General features: G+C 43.2%; 1 protein-coding gene across 3 annotated transcripts in view; it reads right to left on the bottom strand.

The window, feature by feature from the left end:
• Nucleotides 1–25,967, bottom strand: part of UBIAD1 (UbiA prenyltransferase domain containing 1) — a 103,694-nt gene that overhangs the window by 29,911 nt on the left and 47,816 nt on the right. The window contains exons 5-7 of one of the 3 annotated variants that reach the window (XR_012650350.1): nucleotides 22,728–22,884; nucleotides 15,083–15,200; nucleotides 13,621–13,675 (exon numbers count right to left, since the gene is read on the bottom strand). The exons of 1 other annotated variant lie outside the window; for it this stretch is intronic. The gene's annotated coding sequence lies outside the window, so the exon portion shown is untranslated. Of the gene's footprint in view, nucleotides 1–13,620; nucleotides 13,676–15,082; nucleotides 15,201–22,727; nucleotides 22,885–25,967 lie in introns of those variants that run through there. One more of the 3 variants, XR_012650351.1, reaches the window with a different exon arrangement.

The following is a 25,967-nucleotide window of genomic DNA, read 5'->3' as shown; positions in this document are numbered from 1 at the left end:
GACTGACACATTCAGAGAGTACAGTGTTTCCTGTGCTGTCCTCTCTTGTACTGCTCTCCCATGCCTATGTCCTAGTCACCACATTTAAAGCCTTTTGCCAGCTCTTATGTGCATTTGATATGCACATCTATCTATCTAGGTCTTTTGACTTCACCCTACAACATGCCTTTTGCTGCCAGTATTCACTTGAGATTGATTTGCTAGACAGTTTTTTAATGCAATAGTCATTGAGGTGGGAGTTCTGGGACAGGGCCTTTTCTGATGTGATTTGGAAGAACTCCAGATGCCCACATGCATCACCCAATGCCCCACCCCTGTCACTTCAATTTTCCACTGCATCTCTCCTCTCTTCTTCTTCCTGCCTCTTCCCTCTCTCCACACTTCTACTTGTTTATTCCTTTTACAACTTACTTCTTTCAAATACAAATGTCTGATTACTACTGTCCCCAGCAGGCAATGGGGATACCAGGCTGGGCATAAAAGATGTTGCCTCCAACACTCATGATGGAGTTACTGCTACATATACTAGATCTGAACATAAAATCAAGAATCCCAATCAGGAAAGTGGCCACCATCTCTGAAGGGAAGGACAGAGTGTTTACCACTTGGCCAACAAATGAAATCCCCAAACCCTGTACTAAAGAAAACAAGGGCACCCTTAAGCCTGCAGAAAGGGAAGCAGGCAGTTTTAGTCATTAAAGAAGGCCCTTAACATAAACCAGACAGATTTTGCATTCTTTGATACTGGTACAAATCCATGATAAACACCATGATTTCACTGGGATTACTTCACATTCATGCTGATGCAAATGTTATTAAAATTTGGTTTCTTACCTTTAGCATGAGCACCCTGCAGCAAAACATACAGTGTGCACCTGCTGCTGCTGTACTTCCTAATTACAGATAAGTTTATTGACCAAAGATCAGTACGGCATTTTGTCAATTCTTTTTCCTTATTCCCTCTGTCCCTCTTCCCAGGTCTCATTTATAGCCAAGGGAAGGGGAAAGAAACAGCATCAGCAATTTCTGTCTACAATGATATACAAACTCTTCTTCCGAAGCTTCCTTGTGAACCAAACCCTGGCTAACTGGCTGCTTCCTCCCTTTTTCCATGAGAGTGATAAACATCTTCCTGACTATTGCATCAGACAGAGATATAAACTCTTTGCTGAAACTGATGAGCTGGTGTAACATTTTGGGGCTCCCAGAGCACTGTGGCTTGTGACTGTGACAGACACTCACTGGCCTTCAGTGTGGGCTCTGGAGGGATCCCAGAATTATCTTTGCACTGGAGCATGTTCCAGCTTCCTCCTGAAACAAATATATGTGCTGCATACTGCAGACAATTACTGTATAAATCACTGAGAGAAAAATCCAGAGTGCCAAGCCTTTTACTCCAAGAATACAGCTTCTGCAGCTTAATCTAAAGCAAAATTTCATGAGCTAACTGCCATAGTAATTCCTTTACCTTGCCTAATTTGGTAGGGACAGATGGATGGACATAGATATAGACCCATACGTATTGCTTTTCAGGTTTCTGCATATGACTCCTGAGCATCCCTATTGCTTTAGCAGATGTATCATAGGGAAGACCAAGATTTCCCTTAATTATCAGTTTCATATTATCACCCTTTTCTCCTGTGTTAGATCATTTGACACTCCTTCCCACTCTGTGGGATTCCCTGATCTAATCTACTAAGTACAAACAGCTACAGCTACAATGTTAATTGGTATTTATGCTGCAAACACTGTGTAACTACATGGTCATTTGCAAGTTCCCTTAGATCAGTCATTAATGATATTTAACATTGTCAAGTTATTACATCCATAATTGCTACACAATTCAGAGTGTTCAGGTCCCCTGACAAAAAAGCAACCCAGAAAATTTAAACAGTCCTGCCTATGCCTTGACATTATTCCAATTGGATGTGATCGTTGTGGAATTCTGCATTCCCTTATCCTGTAAAAATTAGTACCAGCAACTGATTTATCCTGTTACCTTCACCTGCAATGTAACCGGAGTCTGCTTGCAGTGTGAGTACCTGAGCCAGCTTCAAACAAGCACATAGAAGCAACAGAAGCATAAATTTCAGTATGGGCTGCACACGCTTTCCAGGTGTCCTGGGTGTGTATGGCTCCCCTATGTTTACATCCATCCCATTGCATCTTTCTGTAACTGCATTCCCATTGCATACCGTCTGCTATTGTTATCTAGAAAAGCTAAATGAAGGATGCAAATGCTAGGTTCACTGTGATATAATATCAATCCAAGACTTCAGATTAGACAAACCCTTTATCCTGCCCGAAGTTCTTTGGATGAATAGTGCTTTCATCAACACGCTTCTCATTAGTTTAGTTCTGTTTGGACTTTTACAGAATTGGAGACTAGACTTCACAAATTGTTGCAATGTTAGAAAGAAGAACAGAGAGTTTTCATGCCTACCCCTGCCATAGACAGAAGTATACTACTTCTTCAGCTCCTTGCCTACAATATACTTGTCTACCAGGATGTTTTTCACAGGATTATCTAATTACCTCCCTAATTGTGTCTTGGGAACATCTTCTAAAGATGTGTCTTCAAGCTGCAGCAGTTGGGGATGGCAGTATTGCATCTTCCCTGCCAACTCCCCCCTGCCTGCTCTCTCTATATTTGTCTCACCTGTAAGAATAAATGAGTATCTCCTATGCATTTAGTCACTTTGTGCCTGTGACTGCTACCATCACCATAGTGATAATGAGAATACTAGATCCCCAGAGATACGGGGAAGGCGAAACTTTGTTAGAACAAGGCAGAACCTGTTTTCTTTTGTTGCTTCTGACTCTGCTGCATTTCTGTATTAGGAAAATGTATTTGGGGAGTCATTTCTCCATTTATCAGGCCTGCAGTGAATTTATATGGCCCCACCAGAGACTTGCGTGCCATCATCAGTAACTAAGAGACACAACTTAATACCTCAGAGAGCTCAGTGCAGTGCATGGAACCATTCTGCTGGCCATGGCTGCCGGCCATGATTCTGAAAGAAGAATAGTGAAAAAAATGTGCTTGCTACAGGACTGCAGACCTAAGGAAATAAAAATGCTATTGATCCCAGCTCATCCTGTTCTCATTACGATCTGCTCTGCTAGTGGCATCAGGAGTTTTGATGAAATCCATCATTACTAGCAGGGTAAATACATCTTTAGATGGCATAAATCAGCAGCACTTGCTATGCCAATTTATGCCAAGTGTGAATATAGACCACGCTGGTATTTGTTATGTGCAGAGAAATAGTATATGTGGTCAATACAGAAAGCTCCAGTATGGCTGAGGCTTGCAGAGCATTTGTTTAACTAATCAGCTACACCATGCAATCAGTGTCTATTTTTCCTCTCATAAATAGGCATGCATGAGGGAAAAAAATGATTGTTAAATACGCATACAGCGGGTTTTAACAAACTGCAGATTTGAGAAGAAAAACACAAGTACAAATAAAGCTTCCCAGCTGCTTATGATTTTTTCTTCCGGTTGAATAAATAATCACCTTTGGCTAATTGAGTAAATATAAAACTCCTCAGAAATGGCAACTCAACAAAGCACCAAAGAAGCCCAGCACTTTCAGGAGGAATTCCCCAAGTAACAGGATATGCAGGAGGCAATGAATTAAATATTTCTCTCAGTTCCTCTAGATGTGAGGGGCAACTAAAAATCTGAAATAATGAAGTGAAGAAAGAAATATTTAATTAATAAACTGAATGAAGAGACAAGAGCATGGCAGAGGGAATGATTTCCAGATGCTTCACCCTGGAGTCCTAAATAAAAGATAAACAAACTGCAAGACATTACTCAATCATCTCCACAGTAGTTCAAGTTTTAAAGCAGGTCTGCATGCTACAGATTTACTAAAGTGCACTGAATAAAATACCAGAAATACCTTGGAGGGGGGATTACCAGAAGAGAGGGAAGGAAAAGGCAATATGACATGTTTTTTCACACACAGGGAAATAAAAACACATAAAGACATTGCATGGTTCGAAGCCACAGAACTGAGCTGGTGGTAATGTTGGCAGCTGGTGTATTCACCATTAAACGACAGTGCCTTCTATTTCCACCTCTATTTCTTGTTTTTCTTAGGAACTTAGCTTTAAACCGTTGCCAGACTGGGAGTTGAGCTTATGAATCAAAGAAAGGATATGGCAGTATAATCTTTTTCAACCCATCTTCTTGTAAGGTGGTTTCTGTTCGTTTAACATCCCTCCATGGTCTTTATTAGCAAACAAAATGTGAAGTACTTCACATGCTCTGTGTGAATTCTTATGAAGGAGGAGAACAGCAGCATAAGATAGATGTGTCAGCTGGGAGGCCTAGGAGATTGGCTATAAGAATTTTAAGGAGCTAATTTCAAGAAAACAGTAATCAAGGGAAGCTGAAAGGGTGGCAGAACATCATAAAAAGAAGCAAGCTGCTTCTCTCAGCAGAAGGAACTGGGGTGATATGATTCTCTGAGGGTCCCAGATTGGCTGCACCAATTCTATAAACTTTAGGTATTACAGCAAGCCAGCTACTAGGAAGCTGCATTTTTAGAGATTATGATTGGCTCCAGATTAAGTACCCACATAAATCCTGTCAGCTGGAAAATGGTTTGTTTGTTTTAAAAGAAAATTATGTAACTGAGAAAATCCAATCTTTTCCTTTCTCCATTTTTTTCAGTTACAACGTTTTAACAATGAAGCTGAGTTTTACAATGAGTGTAACAGGCCAAAATGAGTAAATTCTGCTAACATTAAAGCTGTAAAGCGATCAAACTATCCCCAAAGACCCGCTTCTCCATTACAGCAAATTCCAGTGAGCCTTCTGTACCTCCATCATTCCAGGATAGCAGAGCACTAGATAACACCTGGCATTCACTTGAGCTCTCAGAAGATTTGTGATCACAGCAAAGTTCATTTGTGTTATAGCCCCAGTGTACTCATTAATCTGACTCCTGTCCAGGCACAAAGTCCTATTGTTTCTGTATTGTGGTGTTATTAGCTCAAACTGATTAACAGAGAAAATGAGCACAGCTTGTCTTAAATAAAGGTAAGGAAGTTGAACAATATCATTAAGTTCTCTCGGCCTCCCTAAAAAAAGGAAGGAAAATGTGAGGGTTTGGTCAAGAAGAATGAGGTCCTCAGCATGTTCTGGCTTCCAACCATAGCTAAAGTTAAAACAGACAGGTACAGTGAGTTAGGGAATGAAGTAAATCACGGAGCCCAACTGATGGTGCAATGTAACTCACATTGCATTTTCAAATCCACTGGCACAAACACTTGGAAATAATGAGGTTGCATTTCGATACAAAGGAAGAAGGTATAGTCTTCTGGACTATTTTGAGATGCTATCAGCTCTAAAAGTCCTGCAGTAGTCTAGTCTGCATAGGACAGGGTGTAGCATTTCAGCCAGACATTGCTGCACAGAGTCCAAAAGTCTGTGGTTAGCTTAAAGTGTGCCTTGCAGAGAGACTGCTAAGGTGAAAGCCTGATTCTATTGAATAGGGTGCCAAAGTATTCAGTAATTTCAGCGGAAAACTTCTGCTTGAGTCTTGATTTACTGACTCGAAGTAAAAGAATTTACCCTAGTTCTCGATTCTGCTAACTCTGGGCTATATTCTGCATATTGAGATCGGTAAGGACAGCCCACCAGGGTGAGCACTGGGCAGATCAAAGCTTCAGGTTTCTTCATATTCTTGACAAAAAGACCCCACTGAAAACGATATGCCTCACTGTGCTCTGTTGAAGATGCAGAAAGGGGGAACAAAGTTCAACCCATTCATCTTCTTGCCTGTATGCAAAAATTGGTAGTTCTCTCATCAGACATCTGTGTATGTTGTTAAACAAGCCCAAAAAGCTCCCCTTAGGTGCCAGCAAAATGCTGAAGGGCCACTGTGCTCACATCTGCACTGCTCCGGAATTGTGAAGGTGCCCTTAGAAGGAGCAACTTAATGTCAGTTAACATAGAATTGAAATCACAGGAAACCATCACTTTCACCACCGTATTTTCTATGCATCCTCCCCACTCTCCTCCTGTTCATCCACCAATCTCTGTATCTCTCTCTGCTTTTCTGTCCTTTTTGGTGCATAAAGGCTTTGCTCAGATGACAAAAACCTATGTTCTTCCAGTCTCTGGAATGAAAGTCAATATAAAACAGCTCCTTATCTCCAGCTTTAGTTTTTTATACCTTCAAGAGTCTTTATTTTATTCCAGTAGCAAATTTTAACTGACAATTACAGCCATTGATGTGTACGCAAGGTGCTTAAAACCTGAGTTACCACTGCATTAATCCAGGCAGAGACTGGAAGCTAGACAAAGGCTGCCAAAGAAGGCACCCATCAATGCATTCAAAGGAGAAGGCTGGGGAGACCCTGCACATAAGTGCTAGCCATTCACTGCAAAACACATGACCTTTTTCTTCCTGTTCCCCCCTTTCCAGAACTCCACATTTAACAGCCACAGCTTAGAAACACCACATACAGGTTGTAAAGCATGAAAGTACAGCTGCAGAAGTTAAACTGTCACAATTATGACATGAAACCGTGCTGCCTTTACAAAGAGAAAAGGCTTTACAGACAAACAGCAAGTCTTCTCTGTTAAACTAAAACCCGACCTGATTTCCTGACAGTCTATGTGAAAATAGATGGTGATGAAGGCAAAAGGAGGCTTCTCCTTTAAGGCAGGCAAAATTCTGCTGTTTGGAAATGTAGAAGATGAAGGCCTTTATTTTGCCTTGTGACATGGAAATTAATAACAGTAGATGAGGATTGCTGAATGCAAATTCCTCAAGGGGGAAGAATCACTTATCTCCAAGAATATGTTCTGCTCAGCATCCTCTGGCAACAGAGATCTTTGGAGCAATGCCAGATGAATCAGGGGAAGAGCAATGAAGGGAAAGCCTTTCTCTTTCACGTAATTGTTCTAGTCGGTCAGCAGTGATCACTGCCCTATGGTTTGCTGATGGTCTCAGGTCAGACATATTGGTGGTCTGAGTCCTCTCTCATTCCACAAAGCTACAGAAAGCCACAGAAACAAGCACACACAAATAATTCCAGGGCTGTCCCTTCTAAAAGCACTTCTGGAGTTTTGACTCAAAAGAAACATGACAGAGATCTGCGCTGCTCCACCCCTAGCTGAATGATCTCTGCATTACAACAGGCTGGCACTGGACCACATAGGTGCAAATACTGACATAGCAGCTCCACTGTTCTCTGAAGAAAATGTTGATTGATGGTAAGGTGAAGGACAGACTGTATCCAGCCCACCCAGTTCTGGCACGTCACCCACCATACATACTTTCTTCTCCTGGCCCATCATAAATGTTCAAGGGCCCTAGGACATTTATACCCCCAAAATCTAGACAGGACCCTGCATGATGCTAGGGAGCATTGAACAGTATGTGTCCCCCTCTCTGATGGCAGGGGCTGCAGTGGCACCTGATCAAAGGCTATTCACACACATATGCACTCTGGCAATCAAACTAGGTCACCAGTTGCTGACTTAACTGAATCAACATTGTGAGGTTGAATTAGCCACATGCTGGCACTGTAATTCTAATTGTTTTCAAATACACATTGTAATAAAAGTCTAATTAGCACACATCTCCAAATGGGAGCTGATGACAGGTACGATGGTTTTGCATTGGTGACACAAGTAATGAAGGATTACATACATTCACCTGCTACCTCTGGGACACTTTTCTTCACACCATGTTTTGTTGGTTTTGTGGTAGTTTTAAACAAATGCAGGAAAACAAGAAGGAAAAAGCAGGCTGACAAACTGCATAAGATATAATATATAGATCAGAACCTTGGGAATTGCAATCCAGCAGAGAACATTTAAATAACACATGACTACAGAGCTCTGAATCAAATCTGATCCCCTTGTGCTAACAAGTCTGCAGTCATGGATATGCTCACCAGTATGGCTGCACATCCACAGTTTGCAGAAACATGCAGCCATTTGCAGATGTGCACACAGGTCTAGCCTGCAGCGTGCGTAAAAGCACACACTCTTGTGTGAACCCACACATAGCACCTAGTCCTGCATGCAGTAATCCAATAACACACAGACACCTCCAAACCCTAGCACACACCATCAACCAAAGATACATTTGCTGTAACGCTGCACCAGATGTCATGTCCACACTTCAGGCTCTTCTCAACCCAGCTGTATGAGTCAGTGGTGGGGAGGAGTGTGACTGGCACCATAGAGCATCACTCAAAAGGTTGTTGTGAGTTGCAGGGGAAAGGCTGCAATGGGAGAGAGTAAGGCAACACTAGCCTTCTTCCAGCACAGGAAATACTGCCTCATGGACAGCAGAACATCAGCATACTGAGGGATGCCTGGAATTCTGGATATGCTGGTCCTCCTTCCAGTTCTACTGAGTGCAAGACACAGCAAGCCCATGAAATATTGAGCTTCTGTGGTGACCTCTACAATTTGCAGCAGCCACTCCATACATTATTAATGCCACTGTCTGTGCCAAGAACTGACCCTGCTCCCAGCCAGGGTCAAGGTCCATTAATTATGCACTGTGAATTAGTCCGAACTGGGTGAACACAGAAACAGAATAATTTGCCACTGGGCCAGTGATCAGATGCCCTGTAGATGGAGTAACTTGTGGAAACATGAGCATATAATACTCTCATCACACACAGCATATGAATAAATGGTGAGGCACTTGCCAGCATAGCCATCTCCATTTCACCCTGGAATCTGATTCATTATGGTGAAGGCAAACACAACAGAAGCACAGTGTATGAAAGGAGCGTAGCCCTTTCCCAAACCTACCTGCCATTCCATTGCCACATTTGTCTGAGCCAGCCAGATCTATGTAAACAGAAGGGAGCCAATTAGCAGCTGATGTGAATGGTTCAGTGGAAAGTTATTATTTAAAAGCTAGTTAAGATAATTAGGGGGCAGTTTAATTAAAACATCAACTTAAACACAAAATGAATGCAGTAGCTTTCAAGCCCAGCAGGATGCACAGCTAGCAGATTCCCCTGGGAGGCTGCTAATTAGTGTTTGTAGTGACTGCAAATAATAAATAAAAATAATAATATTCCTGTAAGCCTTAGAAATATTAGGAGCTTGGTTCCTTTCTCTCCAATGCATGCTACCTGCTCAATCCCTACTGCATGGCCAGATAGTTTGAATCAGAGCATCTGCAGGATATTAGAGGATTAGAAAACTGTAGTAACTCAGACCAAGTTTTTGAAGGTCCTTGTTTCCATTTAATCTAACTGTCTCTGACGACAGAAAGAACACCACTGGAATTCCCAAGAACCACGCCACCTGGCCACATTGCAGGTTTGTGGGGTTTTCCTGCTCGCCCGTTCTCATACAAGGACCATTGCCATGAACAGGTTGTTTATGATTAGGAATCGAAAGAAAGCCTTATTTTTTCTTACTCTGAAGTCAGAAGTGATATAGCTTAGGATAAGTTGTTCCTGGGTACACAGCTGCAGAGTCCTGGTGCTCCACTAAGAGAAATACAGAAACCTATGCAGAACTCAAGCCCATCTCTGATAGTGTGCACCAGAGTCTCGATACATGGATGCACCAGACCTTGTTTCCTTCTCAAAGTTCTGCCAAGCTCTTGTAACATTGCAAAGGATCTGATTCTGATCTCAATGAGACTGGTGTTGATCAGAAGCATCTCTTGCTCTTTCAGTCTGCACACTGCTGCAGGCAACAGTACTGAGTGACATTACCAGATAAATGGGGAAAAGGTAAGACAGCAGCAGCATTTGCGGGGGGCATGCAGGTGATTCATCCATTTAAACAGCTAAACCCAGAATTCTCCAGCAACTACAGAAGATGCTCAATTTCACACAGAAGGTAATTGCCAGGGCTTCCAACACAAGCAGGGAAGGTCTCTGCAGTAAAAGAGATGGTGCTCACAGTAGTATGTGCAGGGCTGTGAGGAAGACAAGTGCCAATGTTTTCTCAGCTGAACAGAGCTGAGCTGTGTTATCTAATTCCTGAGCTATAGATTCTGAATTGCCCAAGGGGAGGGGAATGCATTAATTACTTATGAATCAATTGATCTGCTGCTATTTCAGGAACATCTATCTAATGGCTCTGTAATAGAGATGATTCCCAAACAGCAGCTCCCTCACTTAACACAAGCCATCCTTCACCCCCCTCTCCCCCCAAAGAAAAACAGGGCAAGAGCCTGCAGCACAGGGAACTTCCAGGATGTAGGGCAAACCCCTACCAGGTACCGGCCTTGTCTGTTCTTCATCTTGTTCTTGTATCCCACTTTGTATCAGTGCGAAGCAGTTGTGAACTGTTACCACTGGGAGTGAGACTGTGTTGCACCTATCTCACCCTGCTAAAAGTGGTGAAAGCAGGTAAAAAGCAAGAAAGAAATGGGTCCAGGAGCTGCTCCCCTTGGTGGGATATATTCCAGAGCATCATCATCAAAATTACAGGGAAGGAAGGTGATCTCTCCCTCTCTCTTTCTACTCACATACATGGAAAAATACACCCACTTCTGGTATGGCCAGAAGGAAGGACATAGACCTTCATATGGCAACCAGCATACATTACAGAAGTCCTCAGCAGTTTACCACTCAGTAGCATGGCAGACAGCTGCAGGACTGGGGAAAACAAATATGTGTTTTATAACCTTTTTGCAGCCCTGGACTGTTCTAATGCTTTTAGGCAGATCCTGCGCTTGGCCCCTTGCATTTCACATTGGCAATAATATTCTATTTTGAAATGTGTAAGCCAGTTCTTTTCCCACCAGAGTACCCTGTGGCCTCCTCCTAGTTTCATCTCCCATAAGACTTGCAAGTGCATTAAAGTGTTGAGATTAGAATTTCTAAAAAAAATTATGTAAACAAGATTCTTGGCATGCAGTAGATGACACTCTGCTCAGTGATGAGCCTAGACCACTATGACAGAGTATGAAATCACTCCTTCAGTTTTGTATAGACCCTCCCAAAAGCCACAGTTCAATCTGGGCAGTTGCTAGATTTCCTACAAATACAGAGCATCTCATAAAGGACAAAAGTATCTATTTTTTCAGTTTATCACCCTAGACCAGATCCTCAGCAGTCTAAGTCTGCACGTTAATGGCCCATTGCCAGTTTATATCCACCAAAGCCTATGCACAATGGATCTGGTGGATCCTGAATGCTGGGCTGTATTAGATTACGCTAATCTGCATTGGAAGCATACATGGATTTCTTTCTGAGACCTCACTACTGAAACATTCTGGCCCTGTAAGTGACTCTTTTCACCATTGCACAGTAATGAAAGCCTCCTTCTGTAAAGGCTTGCCCCTGCTCCGTTGAAGCAATGATAAACTCCTACTCAGCTCCTCTGGGTTGAGAAACAGGCCTAAATCAGCATGAGGAATTGTGAAATATCTGAGATGTGTTCTTGGACTACCTTACCTTGCACCTGCAAGATGCCAGGAATTGAACCATCAATTAATTAAAAGCTGCGTGAGTATGTCCTGGAGATCCTAGTTTGGAAATTTAAGGCAGAAGTTTCCATTTTGCTTGGCACTTCTTCTCTAAAAGATGCTAAAGTATTTCTGTCATTCTATGAATGTGTATCTCTCCTCTGAAAGAAGTTCAGAGGCAGTTTAGTTTTACAGGAGTAGCCTTCTTTTGTAGACACATTTAAGACAACAGGAATACTACTCATCAAAGTCTTTCTGTTACTCTGTGTAACTGAAGCACAATTATCTACCTGCATACCATTCCTATCTTCAGCTTCTCTCCTAAATAATTAAGTTCTTTGTCAGTCATCAATTCTCTCAGTGTAAGCAGGGTCAAAAGGTAACTTGTGCTCAAGTAAGATTTGGGGGGTACATTTATAGGACAGAATTTGCCCATGATGGTCAAAATCTGCAAGGAATGCTTTCCAGTGGCTTTCTTGCTAATAACAATCTGTCAACAGTTATCAAACTTGTACCTAATCATATCATCTGTAGAGTCTTTTATTTTCATAAAACATCAAAGTAGAGGATATTAAAGAAAACATCTAGTCTTGCACAGCTCTTTTCAGCAAAAGATATTGATGCTTTTTATGCAGAAAGAGTGTATCATTATAGCCATTTTATAAACAGGAAAACGAAAGCACAGAGAGATTAAATCACTTGCTTAAGGTATTAGAGCAGATTACTGGCCAAACCAGTAACAAACTCAAGTGCCTTGAGTGTTGCTCCAATGCCCTGGATGACACCAGGTAAAGATCAGCTCATTCACCACTGAACACAACCATTTCTCAGCTGAAAGTGTGTGTTATGAGCACCGCATATCAATGTTACATGGCAAGTTAGGACAACTGTGCCTTAGATGTTGTCTCTAATTTGTGTCATCCAATTCAAAATCCTGTCCCATGGTACACAGCTGGTAACCACCTGAATTCAGATTCGATCAGGACAATAACATTATCTGATTGCTAGCAAAGCCTGTTTCACCAAGTTGCTGGGGTTTCTAGTTTACTCTCATCCATCCATCAGGGCTCCCAGCAACACAACAGCTCCCAGCCAGGAACTGCATTAATCCACCCTTGTGCTCAGTGAGCAGCAATGTTCAGAAAGCCCAGTTTGGAGAGATAGGCAGGGGAGCAGCTGCAATAAGGGACAGTGGAGCGACAGGGCAAGCAGTTAGCACATATACAGCAGCTGTGGCTTCAGTCTAAGGAACTGCTGCAGCTGCACACCCGCCAGGCGCTGAGAGGTAGCAAAGCACTGATTAGAGGGACTGAGGCAGAGGCTGAGAATAGCCATGGTTTGGGGCAAAGACAGAAGCTATGGCACTGGTGGCAAGGAGTGAAAAGAAAGGGCTGGCCTTGATCTCTGTGCTGTCTGAAGTGCCCCTATAGGAAAGTATCAGGATTAGAGGGTTAATAAAAGCACTGTGCCTTGTGGCCTACAGCTGCTGACTGAACTGATCCAGCTTTGCCCATAGTGACTTGCTGTGCAAGCACAAGGCATGCATGAAACATTGGTTCAACACAGCCCTAGAAGGCAGCATGCCAATTATTGTATCTAGTGACAGCCGTGGCAGCAGCTCTTGTTCAAGAGGAGCAATGGCTGAAGGGGAAGCAAAGGAACTCGTCACTGGGGATCTAAATTAATCCGAATTGCATTTGCATTTCATTTAGGTTTAATAAGATAGTTATTGTTTGTTAATTACATGCCAATTGATTACTGCAGCAACATATTTATTGAAGAGGAATAATTCAGGTGAAGATGCATATCCTACTCAACTAAATTGAGTTAAGCAGATTCAAAGCAATGTAGTGTCATGGAGCATATATCTCCAGTTTGATACATGCACTTTGGAAAAACTTCTACAATCTGGAAAAAAAGTTGCTCTTTTCCACAGCAACCTGTGCCCAGGAGGAAGTTATCACCCACGAAGGACTTGTGTGTAAGATGCTGGAAGCCTATATATGAGCCTGCAGACCCTGAAAGCCACAAAGTTATGCTCTGCATGGAGTCCTTGTAGTGCCATACAGCAACTTCTGCCAAGAAGAGATGTACACACAAACACAAACATGCAAACAGACAAATAAATGGAAAAAACCAAAGAAACTGACTTCCAAACCTGGAGGTTGAAATCATGAGAGCCATTGTTCCTATCCCACCCATCTTTCTAGTAAAAAGCAAGTCTCACTTCTGCAAAACTCCACAGAGAGCTGAAAAAGAAGGAAGTTTGGCAAAGGTCACCCCTACAAAAGGTGAAGGAAAGGCAGAGTTCACAGCTTGTACCAGTTCTGGAAAGGAGATGCGGGATATGTGGGGATGGGGGGAAATTAAATCCCATTTGATGAATATGAGAAATTAAATGATCCTCTTCATGATGGTCTTCGCACACAAGCAGCTGCAAATCAGAGGACTGCTCCAGCCAGGAAATGTCAATTGTATGGAAATGTCATCTTCATTGCAGAGCTCTCCTGGGGCTGCTGGAAACTGCAACTCAACTGCATTAATTTCCATGCCTCTTTCTCTATCTCACTTTCTCTTTTATTTTTCAATCTTTTAACCTTTAGAAAAAAATTAAAAAACAACCATCTTTTCTGCATTCAGTAAAATTTTGTAGCTATAATTGTGCTGAAAGGTTAAAGAGTTTCAATTAGAAAGGTCACTACAGGATCATTGTGCAGCTACATTCACATGCTGCCTGCTGTTTAGAAAGTTAAAGATAACACTGAATAGCTTCCTGTGCCAGGGCTGACACCTCCAGCTTTTTCAGTCCCAACAAAAACAAACTTTCAGTCCTTATTTTTCAAATAGTGCATAGGCTCACAGATCTCAGGAGATTTTCAACAGGGTAAATTGTAACTTGAGTTCAAATTGAAGACCAGATCAAGAGGAAGACAAGACGTATACAGCCAAAGGCAATTCCCAAAGGGAGGCCACTGCACTCTTGGAGGTGAGTGCCTCTAAACCGAGGAAACTGGCAATCTGGAGCTCATGACACCCCCAAAGCACCCACAGCATGAGACGGAGTTTACTTGTAGGCTTATCTAACCTCACTGTCTAGGCTCCTATCTCCCACTTCCTGCATTCTCCAATTCTTTGCCCCTACCCTAAACTCTAACTTGTTTCATAGGAAAATAGATTAACGTATTCCCCAGTGTTGAAACGAGGGAGGAACAACAAGGTGCACAGGGGGACAAGCGTATGGCTGGTCAGGGGAGAGGGATTACGTGAATTACAATTGATTTTCCACTGTTAATGAACCATGAAGTGCTTGTGATTGCATCTTGAAGAGATTTATAATTATTCATTGAATCTCAGAAGATAATTAAACTTCATTAAACACAGACATGACAAGCTTGCATAGTAAAGAATAAACCCCAGAGCAGGTTCCTGATAGAAGAGGGAGATACGGTGTTGGGAGATGATAAGGAGAACCAGAAGAAATAAAAGAGGGGTTCTTCACTAAAACCAGTTTTTGTCCAAACAAGAAATTCCTGCCCTCAATGTGTTTTTCACCTCTTTTTCCTTTGTTTTTAAGAGTTCTTTCATTTTCTTTCACACATCATAATCACACCACTGCCTTTGCCTGACATTAAGAGTGCCTTATATAATACACTTACCTATTCTGCAGCGGTTGCTGTGTGAAAATGTTCGAGTGTCTTAGAGCCAGTGGGGACTGGTCTTTTTGCATGTTTTCCAAAGTGGCTGTGATGTACAAAACACAGATTGTGGAAGGAGCTGGGCAGAAGCAAGGGGAGGCAGTATCAGGGAGATGCAGTTCATCACCACATGGATCAGAATTCCCAAATAGTTCAGCATTTGAGAGATCAAGGGAGTGTTTACCTCTTTCAAATAGTCCGGCCTTAGTTTGTGACCATGTGAAAATTTAGCCCATATAGTCCATATTCTAGAGATTTATTAGGATATAATGGGACACATACTACAGGCTATATGGTATGTTCAATACTTGTGTAAATTATGCCCTAGTTGGATTCAAAGCATTTGAAACCAGATAAGCAGAATCTAAGAATATTCCAGAAAAGAAACTTATCCATTAAAGAAGGAATCCACTGGAGAAAGAAAAAGCTAACAATAATGTGTACTGCTGAGGATCAAAGGAATCTTGTCCTGCTTGTAGGGGTAACCATTAATCCAGAATAGCATTTGTTCAAAATTTTATTACTGTGTTCTTTGGAGCTGTCAGCTGATTACAGTGCCCCAACTGAGGTAAACGTCTGCATCTACAAATGCAGTCAAAGCAACCACTTATTGGAGTACTCTGTCTTCTGGTCGTACGAGGTATGCTGTTGGTAAGCCAAAAACCCCTGCTGTCTTGGCTTGAGGTGATCTCACTGCCTTTTACATTTACACTGAAATTCCTGAGATACATAGAATGAAGGACAGATCCACTTTATGTTTTCCCCAGCGCCCTTTAAAACATAAATTATCTGATCTACCAAGGGTCATGCAGCATCAAGCACAGCCAAACACAAGACTGTTGGGACACCACTACTATTGCAGAGTCAGTGGTTAGTGCTCACAAAGCAAGAACAGGGTGTATTTCCAGAAGTCAGCCTAGAGAAAAGGACAGAAATCTCAGACTTGCCCAGTATACTTTTTCTTCCTCTCAAAGGGCTCTATTTTCATTATTGCCCTCCTAGAATTGAACATCAAGAATTTTCAGTCCTGAGGCAATCTGATTTTATTAAGAATTGGAAATGTTGACATGAAGTTAAAAGGACCCAGAGAAGATGCTTCTCCCACCAGGCTAACATAACTTTGCTGGGCACACAGGCTCTGCAGAGCACAGTGCATAGGGGATGAGACAATGCAGTTTGCACTATATTTTTAGCATGAACATCTCTTTCCCGTCGGCACCCAGGGGAACAACTGAGCCCTACAGCTACATCTCTCACCTTCCTTCATTTTCTACTCCTGCCTGACATAACACCTTCTCTTTCCCTCACCTCAGATAGATTTTAGAAATATAGGTCTTCCCTATCATAGTGTAACTTAAATCAAACTGGTTTAGTTGGCATTTCACTACAGTAACATTGCCAGAGATGCACAGTATATACAGACTACCACAATAATAGGTGTAGACGAAATGAAGGATAAATAGGCAGACATACAAGTGGAAATTAATCAGCTGAGAGCTATTTTCTCCCCTAGACAAAGTCTTTGTACAAAGTCTTTGTACAAAGCCCAGAGTCTCTGGCACAAAGAAAAAGATTCAGGTCTATCAGGCCTGATTACTAATTGGTACAGTTTAACTAGTGAAAACTCTTTCATATAACTCCATCAGTTTAATCATTCTGTGCGCCAATTAAGCTAAACTGATTTAATAAAGAAGTAAACCAGTCTTACTGTATATACCCAGAGTACTCACTCCAACTTAACAGAATGAATTTAAAATGTTTCAGAAAATCTGTGCAAAGCTTGTAGAGGGATTTCCAGTCCTTTCAGAGAAGAGAAAGGCTGAAGGGAGACTGTCTCCACCCAAGACCCTTCCTGTCTTATTTTGCAATGAATCACACATCCGAGCTTTGCAATGAATGAGGTTTCCGAAGGCAGCGTTTACTCTGGCTCTCACCCCCGTGCTGTAGCACCATGTGTTTTACAGCATTGTCAAACATAATGATTCCTACCCTGGAGAGAAATTGGGTCCCGTTTTATATTTTATTGCCTCAGAAAGGACATTTTTTACTTTCCACAGTCCACAGTTGGCAGCAACAGCCCCATAAATCTTGCCAAATGCTTTTTCTTGATATATTGTCCAGCAAGAAGTCTGTGAGGCTGGGGCCAGCATGGAGTAAACAAGTTAATGGCCTCCTGATCCACGTCCGATGAGGGAGAGCAGCAGGGATAAGGAGTCACTGCAGACAAAAGTCCAGCAGCTGGTGGGTGAGTTAAGAGATGACCAGGAGTTTGTTTCCCATGCTTCATCCAGAATAACATACAAGCTGCAATGCTTCCTGGCCCCCATGAAAGGGGGCCTTACACCAGAAAGCTCATCTAGCCATTGTGCCAGCTCACTCTGCCAGTCCTCATGTTTGCTGCAAGCGCTCCGGCTGGTTCTGACAGGGCATGATTGTGGGAAAACCTGTGGGAGCCCCAGTGCATGCCAGCAGAACTCATGGAAACCAGGATAAAGGAAAATTGGAAGGAAGGCAAAAGAAAGAACATACTTCTGCTGGTGAATGCATCTGCATAGAAGCAGATTTCACAGCTGAAGGGACAGAATGCACCAGAGTGCACAGTATGAGCACAGAAGAATGAATACAGGGGAGACAGAACTCCCTGTCCATAGGGCGTAGGCTTGGTGCAGTTGCTGTGCATGCTCTGGTAGGAGGGTAAGCACATGTGAGACTGTTAGATGTGACTGTTGGACACAGTTGTAAGCAGTCCCTATAAAGCAGATGAACATGTGTGTAGATGCAAGAGCATGTTTTGGTACATGTGTTTCTAAATTTAAGTGGACAGTGATGGAAGGCAAGCTGCTTGTTCTTGCATTATGCGATTATGCAAGATGTGCATTGTATGTGTGTTAGTTGGTCCAGGGGTAGGGGTGTATGTAGGTGACATGCTCTACTTGTGTATTAGCACATGTACATACTGATACACACAGCTGTCCTTCAGCAAGCCCTAATTTCTAATAGACTTGTTCTTTGCAGGTGATGACAGAGCCTCTGCCTGAGAAAAAGAGATGTTCAGCTTGATTCCTCTGGGCAGCTAATGAGCCGCTTCCCTCCTCTCTGTCTTTGTCCCTGTGCTCCTCCCTGAGCTCCAACAGCACTTTGCGTGTAATGAAGAGATAATGCCATAATGACTTGATATGTTACACTCAGCCCAGTCATAATGCCTTGGAACAACTAACTGCCACTGTGCAAGGGCTCTAGCAACTCAGCTGGTCATGTCAAGTTAATGCAAAGCCCTGTATGCCTCTCCAGGCACAGGGCCCATTCAATGGACCTTCATCATGCAAAACAGAACCAAATCTCACAGTGCCAGATGTCCCAAGCTTTACTGCCCCACACTTTTCCTCCAGCCATAGGGCAGGAATGCACTCCTACGGACACAACCCATACCAGTCACTATGGTTGGCTGTGATGCCTTATGAACTGAAAATTCTCCTGAGGCCTCAAGAATAAAAATACTGCTAACCCTGGCTGGAAGCATAATGAACAGGAAGAAAGATTGATTGCTATGGCTGTAATTAAGTGAGAGGCTTTGATAGCCTCATAAGCTGCAAGAGCCAAACCAGAGTCCTGATGTGGAATTAGAGTGGCAGTCTCCCTCCCTGCACCCCGCCACCTTCTCCTGTTAGGGATGGCACCTTAGTATTCTGAGCACGCAGCTGCCCTGCTCCAGGCTTTATAGGCTACAAGTCATTTTAAGGGGAAATGGAAGAAATGAGCTTCCCAAAGATGAGCATGGCAGGAGGCTCAGGGACTGACTACACATGGGAAGGAGCAGGAATTGGCAAGCTGCATCCCACCCTGTGCCTCACCTCCCACCCTGTGCCTTACCTGATTATAAAGTGTCTCTCCACATTAAGCATAGCATTGCATCCATTTATAATCTGTGAACAGTGTCTCATATCCAGGGCAGGAGCGCATGGGGAGTGGGGATGGAAGAAGGAGGGAATAATTATCCACCAAGGACTTGAATCCGATGAGATTTACACCCTTCCTCAGCCATAAACATTGCTGAGAGCTCTAGAGATAAACACACTTGCTCAGCAGAGGCAAATGCTGCCTGCCAGCCTACAGATGCTCAGTCTCCCCTGCATGCCAGTTCCCTAAGGATAACCCAGTTCTCAAAGGGGATGCAGGTCTCTGCGTCCCACTCCTCTCCCATTTGCACACAGAAGTGACGTCTTCATTGGATATCTCTTTCACAGTATGAGTGGTGTCCCCGAGGGGGCCAAGATACATTTTTTCCCCCTTAGTGCAGCTAGTTGAGGCTAGTGCTCTGCCTGCCACCTCCCTCCATCTTGCAGCACAGCCACACCAATACGTTCCCACATGATGGAAAAGGACGGCACACCATCCCCCTCCCTCAGCTTCTCCTCTCAGCCCAGCTTGCCACAAGTGGTGCCTCTGTGCTGGAGTGGCTTCACGTGACAACAGAAAACCAGGACCATCATATACATGTTAAAAGAAGACATTTCCAGGCAGCTTGGCAAAGATCTCAAAGATCATCACAGCAACCTCCTTTATGAGCCTGTCTGCCCTTTCCCCCAGGTCCAATGTTCTGGCTCCAGTAATGCACAGCCCTTTCAGTAAATGCTCTCTTGTAAGCTGTAACCCGTATTTTTCCTGCAGCTCATGGGAAATACATGGGTCATGGGAAACAAAATTTGTGCCAGTCCTTGAGCTTGCACTGAACTCAGGATAAACTCAAGACAGACAGAGCCTTTCCTATCCCTCTGAGTTTGTACTCAGCCTCACACTGCCATTAATGCACCTTGCCCTCCTCCTCTGCTTCAATCCCACCCAGAAATAGAAAACTCCTCAGCCCATCCCACCCTTATCTCTTAGCTCACAATTCCCTTTCCTCAGGTTTGTCCATTGCTACTGTCCTTTATTCCACTATAACATATTTACCTACTATTTTGAGTATGTGCATGTTAAATGTTTTTTCTTCTTAGAAGTGACTCAAGAAATAACCAGGAATATCCTCCTACTTAACAAGTTACATGAAAGATGATAGCTCCTCACAATGAGGTGGGGGAACAGAGGAAACGAGAACTTCTTGAACCTGCTCCTAGCTCTGGCACTAGCATTTTCTGTATATCTAGCTACTTCCTAGGGCTGCCTCAGTTTCCCCACTGTGACTGCCTCACAGAGACACTGTGAGACTTTGTCATCTGACGTATATAAAAAATGAGCTTTTCAGATGAGAGGAGCTAGACAAGGACACAATCATATTGTGACATGATGCCTTTGAGCTTCCTAGTAACCAGACAACGGCTCAACTAGCAAGATCCTATTGTAACTGATGTCTGAGCCAGACCGGAGGATTCGCCTGTATCATCTTAACTTCACACTGCCTCTCCCCTGGTGTGTTAGTAGTACATTCCCTTGACCAAGATGTCTGACCCCAGCACAACCCCACTTCAATCTCTGTCCATCACACATTGTTGGCCTTGAAACTCAGAGCACCAGGGGTGACAGACATATCCGGAGACTGACAGACTACCAGAGTCAGCAGAATGCAGCCTGTTGCCATGGAAATTCAAGCCCCCTTTTCAAGCATCTGTGCAGCTCAGGGGAATGTGGCCAGCTCCCACTGTGAAAAATCTTTGTAAAGAGTCCCGTGGAGAGTTGGTTTTGTATCCCACAATTGCTCTTTGCTCCCCAGCCCAATTATGTGTTCTAGCAGGAAAGACGGACCACAGCTTGGCTCAGGATGTATGACGTCAAGATGCATTGTCTAATAGATGAGCCTGCAACCAAGGATACGATTTTCTAGTACAAAAACTCTGCAGGAAAATTTCAGATTTTTTTTTAAAATATTGGAAAAGATCCATTTTCACTGCTATGCCACAGGGCAACACGAGGTGACGCCACTCCAAAGTATGCTTTTGGGAGATCTGCTTATCTGAACGTGCCTAAGTTAAACCTTGGAGGCTTATTTATTTGTCCACTACAGTGATGGGCTTTTTTTGGATTTTAACAAAGGCATCGTCATAGGTGTGACATGCAAATAAATAAGTAAAATAAAACCAAACACTAGGACAGAGGAGCACTGATGGAAAGTTGCAGCAAACAAACCAACGTTTTTGGCTACAGCATATTTTATAACTGCAAAAAATGTAAGCAGAGCATGGGAGTTATTAACTATTTCTCTATCATTTCCAAGCTACTGTCATGTGTGCGCATCACCACTTACACACATATGGGCAGAATTATGCAGTATTATAACCAAGAATATTTCTTTACTTGCACAAGTTCATGATATTGCATATCAGCTGTGTATACTGCATATACATTGGCATGTGCTCAAAGACAAACGGGTATATATGCCTGCCATTGTGTCTATATATGCACGTGGTACGCATCAGGATATAGACACTATGCTCATGAAAGGAGATTACATTCCTTCAAAGGTGTAGTTACTTATCAAAAAGTTTTGTCAAGTTTAATTACCTGCACTGTTTTCCCCATGAAATGGGGAATCTCCAAGTTGCTTTTCCAATTGCATTGATCCTTTTGGTTCTTACAAAATAACAGATATTTAAGTGAGGCTGCTGCTGGTGGAGGCTCCTGCTGTAGGAGCCAGATAATGAGCGCTAGGAGCATGCTTGGGCTTTCAGAGCTCCAGACAGCTTCATCAGCCAAAAAAAGGCCACATGTCCAGAGCTGTACAAAGAGGCAGGGGGTGTGATGTAGAAGAGCTTTAGCCTGAGACTGAAGGCAACAGTTCCTCATTGCATTATTTTACATGCGGGCCCTCTGGGAGTGGCCAGTTGTTCAAGGAGTTGTGATAATAAGCTCTCCAAGGATGCTGGCTTTGTCGTGCCCAAAGCACAGACACTTGAGATCCTCCCCCAACAAAAGCCCGTGACAAAACAACCCTCGAGACTTTTCCTTTTAGGCTTCATTCCAGAAGCCCTGAAAGACACTTAAAAGTCTAGTTCAACATGCCTGGTTTCTCATGCAGTTTCTTACACCACAGTTAAGCAACTGTCAAAACACTGCTGTAAAGGACGACTGATGCCTTTTCATCATCAGTGGGCCAAAGCCCTCCCCAAAGGGCCCTGCACCCAAGAGATACACCACTATTTGTTGAGGGTACCCTCTGAAATCCATGGTTCATTCTATAAAATTCCCCTGCCTAGCAGTTCGAAAAGTTCCTTCTAAATTTGGTCATGGAAATCTCTCACAATCCAAACAGCCTCCCCAGAGAAGAAAGAGATTTACTTCCTGCTTGTCTTTCCTGAAGTCTTTTTCCAGTGAACTTCAATGATGATAAACACAAGAGGAATTGTAAAACCCAGCAAGTGCCCTATTTCTTTTCCTCTTCCTACCATTGACAGTATAAATATCACCAAGTCCTGCGGGCTAAGTGCCAGGTTAAAATAATGCTCTCTTTGGGCTAGGGAGCTGGGTTCTCTAGAGATCGCAAGAAATCTGTGATGGTGGGTGAGAAGGGGGGACGGTGGGAGTTAGATCCAGGGACACCAACAGGAAATATTTTCACGCTAAATTTCACACACACCCCCCGTGGATTTCAATGAACAATTATGATGCAACCTACAGGGTCACCATAAAGACAGGTCATCCCATCTCCGACTCTTGAACATCTCTGCAGCTCTCAAGGCTGTATATCAAGGGGAACCTTGCTTGTTCTTCCTTCCCTCACTCCCACTCCTCTCTGCTGCAGTGCTTTTCTGGAAATCCCAGGGGAAATAATTCTGGAAAAGAGGCAAGAAATTTAATCAAAAGCTGCATCAATGAACAATTTGTTTCACTGGGAGCCAGGATGAGACTTGGGCAGATGAGAATGGAGGCACTGAGCTGGGGGACAAGCAGCACTAAGGGGAGTGCTCAGGATTCACATGCAAGTCTCAGCCCTGTGCACACAGCATTTTTCCAAGTGTCCTGGGCCTGCTGTTGGGTGGGTGAATCAAGCTCCCAAGCTTTGGCTACATGGGTACAATTTTTTGTGCCAACAATGACATTTGGTCTGAGCTGAAGTACAGCAGAGGGAGTGGATTCATACAGGACACCAAAGCCGTAGGCAGCCCCCATCCAGGCACAGTGCTAGCCTGAGATGGAAGCCAGAGAACGTCAATCTTGACAAACAACAATTTTGATCCTGAAACCAGATGAAAAATCAAATGCCACAAAAAATCAAGTTGGGTCAGTCAATAGGTTTCTTTGCAATAATTTAAAACCAATTCATTTTATGTCAACCTTTAAAAGACATATTTACTTTTTTTGGTAAATTAATTTCTTGTTTGGAAGCATAAATTTTAAATGTCAAAAAAAGGATTTTTAACAGTTTATAAATGTTTTTGAAGAAATGTTTTTGAAGAAATAATATTTTCTCCTTTTCCTGCAAATCAGAGATTCTTTTCTCCACACTATCACTCTGCTATGAGAACGGATTTGGGGTCTCCAAACCTTCATGCAAACCCTCCTGCAGTTCTGAGGGGATGTGAATCTATGCCTAGTCACTTTGTAGGCATTCAGGCAGGGTCACAATGGTTTAATCTCATAATTTCCTTCCCCCAAAGAGCTTGGAGCATGGGACTCTGCTCATAGGTTTTCATACAGTTAGGGCTAAGCACTCCTAAAGGACTTTCCTACAACAGACAAACTCCACACAAGCAGTTTCTCTCTTGTGACCTTCCTGTTAGCATCCCAGACTTCAATCCAAGCACCTACATCTCCATGAAATTGCTTCAAGATTACAATGAACTCATCTCCAGCCTCATTTTCCTTTTCCTCTTTTTCTCCCTGATTGTGAGGCCTTACCTGTATGACAGCTTCATTACAAGTGACCTTCACCACTGGCTTTGTTGGGGAAGTGATTTAGAACCAAATTACTGGTCTATTTCTTTCACCTCCTCCCTCTCACTGAAGGCAGCAATAGCAGCACTGGAGAGGCTGTCTGAAACAGTGCATTTTGAACACATTATAGAAGGCAAGACAGAGCAGAAAACCATCCTCCACCACAGTCCAACATGAAGGGGCCAAACTGTTCTTGGAGAAATGCCCAAATAATTGAACAATTTATTCTGAGGGTATGGATGAGTCTGGTTTAGACCAGCCAGGAAACAGCTCTTAAGGAACTGGGGACTCAACTGAGAACAGATGGAGGCAGCTGGAAAAAACAGGGGGCAGGTGGCTGCTTGGAAGACAGGATCACTCTGGCACACGGGCAAAGCAGAAGGGACATGGCAATATGGACCTCGTTGTTATGGGCTAGGTTAAATCTCATTGGAACCAGTGAGAAGAGCAGCTGTCTCTGATTCAGGCTAAATCAAAGAACACTTACATGTCTCTTTGGTACAAACTGAAGCAATGGAGGTTACCATTCAAAACGCAGAGGGTTGATCTGAGTTGAGCTACAACACAGAGCTGCGAGTTTTACTGTAGACTAATGGCTGAAGGTGCATTTGTGTGTGTGTGTGTGTGTGTGAAAGAAAAAGAGAAAGCAGAAGAAGATTAAGAAGGAAAAGAAACCAGAGCTGGAGCAGATCACCAAGAACACTCAGAATAAGCAAGGGAAACCTGAAAAAATCAGAGAGATATGGTACTGGAGAAAAGGGTGATTAAAGAGTCCTCTGCCTCCTAAGTCCCACTAATAGCCAGAGAGAGTTAAAAGCAGAGTAAGTGGGGAAGGAGTGGGGAGTCTCTGCTCTCATCTAGTGAAGTCTTTTTAACCATTATAGAGTAACATGTAACAGGGTGCACCAGCAGCAGACCCTTGAATGAGTGTCCAAATCAAAGACCTGAAAAACTGGACCCACTCATGAGGCTATCATTCTCCTTCTTTTCAGTCGTGGCATCCCCATTAGCCAACAGCTCCTGAGCAAGAGACAAGCACTTAGAAGAGAAGCACTGGTGAGATTTTAGTGCACAAGATGCAGAACTCCAATTGACTGTCTTGGACTCTCAGTAACATTGGCAAGCAAGTAGCAGTCAGTGACCTCAGGAACAGCTTAGGGCTTTGCAAAACTGAATTCTCAGCTGGGGGACCTACAGTGCCTCATATGATCTGCTTGCTATAAAATGAACACATAAAAGAGAATCTATGTGATTCTTAATCCACCTAGGCTCAGGAACAAAGGGTAGAGACACACTGAACCATTCAAGGAATGAAACTGGTAGCAGGCTGTTTTGCACAACCATTTCAGCGCAGTGACTTAGCGGTTGAGAAGAATTTAATTTACAAAGAGACAAAGTCAAGAATGTAAGCAAAGCAATAACAGAAGAGCCCAGTAATGAGAGGCTCACACAAGAGGCGATTGGCTGATCCATGTGGTAAAGAGCAGCACAAAGTGGCCATGGGGAAATAGCAGGAGGAGATTAACTGCTGACACCGAAGTGCTATTTCCAGCTGACATTTATCTCTGCCTTGGAATTCCCAGTTGGAGAGAAGAGGTGACAACAAACAGGAGAAATTTACACTGGCCACTTTATGCAAATCTAACCTTTCTGCACCTGCCAGGTGGGGAGCATTTATTTACTTTCTGGCTGCCTGGCTAAATTGGCAGAAGGAGTCAATCCAAACAGAATATGGAGAAGGTCAGAGGAATATGGCTCCTGACTGTAATTTCAGGACCTGTTACAGGCATTACAATTTTAATGTGGCAGTTGAGAGATATACAACCTAGGCAAATGAACTGGCAGAAGACATGTGCATTTGCCAGCGTATTCTTCCACATGAGCATTTCATCGCCCTCTGACGGGCAGATTCAGAGATGCTAATGTGTGTCGCAGTCCATACCTGTGTCTTGCTCATAAAGGACCTCAGCAAACTCCTTTA

This window comes from Buteo buteo, chromosome 5, assembly GCF_964188355.1.
Source record: "Buteo buteo chromosome 5, bButBut1.hap1.1, whole genome shotgun sequence".
Lineage (NCBI taxonomy): Eukaryota > Metazoa > Chordata > Aves > Accipitriformes > Accipitridae > Buteo > Buteo buteo.
This window is presented reverse-complemented; position numbering and strand designations above follow the sequence as displayed.